Source organism: Hippocampus comes, unplaced genomic scaffold (genome assembly GCF_001891065.2).
Source record: "Hippocampus comes isolate QL1 unplaced genomic scaffold, H_comes_QL1_v1.1 scaffold154, whole genome shotgun sequence".
Lineage (NCBI taxonomy): Eukaryota > Metazoa > Chordata > Actinopteri > Syngnathiformes > Syngnathidae > Hippocampus > Hippocampus comes.
The window spans coordinates 782,567-786,179 of record NW_017806278.1 but is presented as its reverse complement, the minus strand read 5'-3'; the positions used below and the strand labels follow the sequence as shown (position 1 = coordinate 786,179).

The following is a 3,613-nucleotide window of genomic DNA, read 5'->3' as shown; positions in this document are numbered from 1 at the left end:
AAACATGTGCATAAAGCCTGCGGTGATTTAACAGCTATCAAATGAAAAGACAAATTATATCTCCTCATAAAAAGAGTTGACTGATTTGCGGCGCTCATTACTTCGGCGTGGCTCTCTTCGGTTACACCGTGTTATGTCGAATGATGTCACCCTTCCCCCACGTGTGCAATTGCGCCGACATATATTCCCGCAAAGGCAAATGGCGCCGCTAAATCAAACATAAGCGCTTTATGATGTCCCAATAAAGCAAAGTCACGGTGAGAGGGGGCGGGGGGGAATCCTATGGTGAGAGAAATGTGACTAACATCAACAGCCCTGTCTGAAATGTGAAATGAAGAAAGTGACCTCTTGTCCCATTGCTTTTTGCCCCACTTCCATCCATCAGCTTGGAGTCTGCACTAAAAGCAATCGGTCCGGCCGCTTGGCTCCCGCCTTTTAAAATATGTCCGACTGGATGGACACAAGTGTCGATGAGGTGGTATTTCTCAGACCCCTTGTCTCTGCCTTATCACTCCAGACGAAGGACTATAGAAAGAGCGAGCAGCGCGGGGAGGAGTGGAGCCCTAAAATGTGATTTAGTTGACCTCGCTGGTGCCGGAACTCACAACCAGAGCCTCATTAATTCTCCGGGTCATTTCGTTTGGACATAAATTGGTTCAAAATCGCAATGCTTGGACGACTTCCAGACATACTCACGGAGTTATGAAATCGCGGGCCCCACCCTTTCCGTCACTCCTCATGGCAACACTTTTCTGCTGATTTCCTGAGCACGACTGAGTAAATCACACGTCTGTACGGAGGAGTTACCAACTCCTGATCAGATGGGAGGAGGCCAGTGGAGCATTTTGTGGTTCTTAGGCAGGAAATGTACTACACCAGGGAAAAAAATAAAGTCATGACAAGTCATCATGTTCTGATGTGTAAAAATGTTCATTTTAAAGGACTACTATTGAATTAATTGGTTTGTATGTATTGGCGCATCATCTCCATCAGCACTTGATTGTGATTGTTAATGTTTGTTTCCGGTGAAAATCATTGTAACTAATTCATTTCGACGAGAACTGTTGAGGATCTTTCCAACCTGCACTTTGGTTGGTCAAGTTTCACAAACAACCACGCCAACAGGTTTTATAAAGTCGAATTATTGTGCATGTTTTAGTATTCACGTGATGGTTGCATGCCTCATGAGCCGCAGTCGGGTTGGCCGGTCCGTGTTTGCGCGAGTTGTGGCCCACACCGGCTCCTTGCAAGTGTTCTCATTTTGTATGTAGGTTTGCGTGGGAATTTCGACCTTTCTTTAGTTACACTTTTTTTTTTTTTTTTTAATATGACAGTCTTCACATAATTTTACTATCGCTCCCCAAATAGTCCTTCGTACTTTTATGAGATTATCAGAAGTGGTTGATCTTACTCTCCTTTGCTGAACCTTGGCCTGTTTTTTGGTTGCGGGGAGAGCAGAGAGCTGCGAGAGCCCAATAAATTACACTAATGCGCATATTTAAAGGGTTTCAGATTGCCTCTGGCCTGTTATCAAGACTACTCCAGCGAGAATGTAAACTACCACCTCCCTCGGGCCAATATTTAATGTTATCAGCCTTTTAAACAACTCCGATGTTTATGTTATGACAAATAAAAGGCAGATTATTTCAGCCTTTTCTCACTGCTTCACACAGGCTCCGCAAGACCCCCCCGCCTAATGCTGCTGTTGGTCTCATTAATTCCAGCAGAGATAGACCCAGATTAGTGTAAACACAGTGGTGAATCACACCTCAGGTTTATGGAGACCCACCAGGGGCGGAGGATGCTCCAATACGAGCCCACACAAGTGAAGCCGCCGAAAGCAAAACAAGCCTAAGCCTGCTGATAAAAGCCGGATTGTTGCAGCGTTTATTTGGACACCCGGTGCCTGGCCGAGGGCAGCGTCTAATGAGACAGCAGCCCGTCCAGAGTGGATTCATCACCACCGGATCGGGGTTATCACTCACCGCCGCGCTCCGCTACTTTTAATCAGGCTCCTCTCTGGTCACTCCCTTTCTGCTGCGGCTCATCCCTGAGATCCATCAGCATCCATCAGGACCTGGAGACAGGCATGGAATGATTTGCCTTGCGTGGTTTTATTTCACGACCTTCATGAAGGCAACGTATTTGCATCGGCCAACGTTTCTGCAACAAACCTTGGCGATGCACAACTTGTTCCCTCGCTAACAGGCAGCATTGTGTTATGCACTCACACAGTCATGATATGCGGCTGATTAGTTCAGCTCAGGCGGTGATTTAGAACTGTTAGTGTTACTCACCGGGGTGACATGACTTGATGCGTCCCCCCCCCCCCACTACCACAAACAATCACACTCGAGTCACGACACTGTTTCGTCCTGTTGTCTCGCATCTTTGTGAGGATAAATAACGCGTCATCTCATAACACGCCGGGTTAAGTTAAATAAACACACATAGGTGGCTGATAGAGACCTTAAATCTCGCGGTGTTGACGTTTGGACTAGTTAAGTCAGTAATGCCGCTCGTACCGCGATGATAAGCAATGTCGCGTCGAGAGCCTTTGTTAGAACGGGAACCTCACTTGAGACAAATATTAAGGTCGATATTTTTCAAATCGTCGCATCACAGAAGCACCGTCTGCAAAGATTCTCTGCTGCCAAAATGAAAGTGGAGAGAGTTTTATCTTCTATCCTTTTTCCCCAGACCATATTTCTGGAGTCTCCCGAAAATGTCTGAGGTACACGGATTCCGTATGTACTGTAGGTGGGCCACATTTTGGTCATCTGCAATCATGCATTTTTTTTTTCTTGACTTGTTACAAGGCTATAAAAAAAATGAGGCAATGACATGTTTTCTATTTTAGTGTGAAGGCTTCAGTCTGGAAGTTATTTGGTGTCTCTGTTGGACTTGCAGCTGTTTTTGTTTACAGATGGCTGAGAGAGTCTCATGGTAAATGTGCTTCCCTGCTGCATTTTGTCCATCACTCTCCAATTTGAATCCACCGTGAAATCATTAAGAAATGTCATCGACTTTTCACAAATGGTTTTCATTGACTCAAGGCATACCATTTTTTGCCGTCGCTGAGGAGCAAAAGGCACGGCAACTCGTCAGGGGTCTAGTGTGTCCGAATGAAGTCGTTCAGCGGTTGGACAGTTTAAGATGAAGTGGCGGACAGTCGACTCTTGAAAATGGAAAATCCACAATAAACCTGTTTCCGTGTTCAAGGGCAGCGGCAACCCTCTTTCCCTCCCTTCTCAGCATCCTCTCGGCCCGGCCAGATTACAGGCCGCGTAACGCGTATGTGCGTCGTGGCTTCGACCCTGCCGGCTGCTGAAGAGTGCTGCTTCCCGTCAAAGGCCTTAATGGAAGCCAGATGTCTCGCTGTCTGTTTTAGGCCCATAATCAATAGCCTCACTCTCGAGTTTCTCTTCCTCTCTCTCAGGCAGCTTGTTAGGAGAAAATCCGTGAGGGTGTGGCGTGTCTGTGTTGCAAACAATGCAAAGTGTGTCAAGAGTGAGATGAACTAATTAGATGTCCCACGTGGCTTGTTGGAGGGGAAGGAGGTGTCGTCCCTCCTTGCAGCCTCAACAAGCTGAGTGACACAACAGGCATGTTC

The 3,613-nt window shown here is 46.7% G+C and overlaps 1 long non-coding RNA gene across 1 annotated transcript in view; it reads right to left on the bottom strand.

The window, feature by feature from the left end:
- Window positions 1-1,326: 1,326 nt before the first annotated feature.
- LOC109508008 (uncharacterized) overlaps window positions 1,327-3,613 on the bottom strand; it is a 5,573-nt gene continuing 3,286 nt past the window's right edge. The window contains exon 3 of the long non-coding RNA XR_002166584.1: window positions 1,327-2,077. This is a non-coding gene — a long non-coding RNA (uncharacterized LOC109508008). The remainder of the gene's footprint in view (window positions 2,078-3,613) is intronic.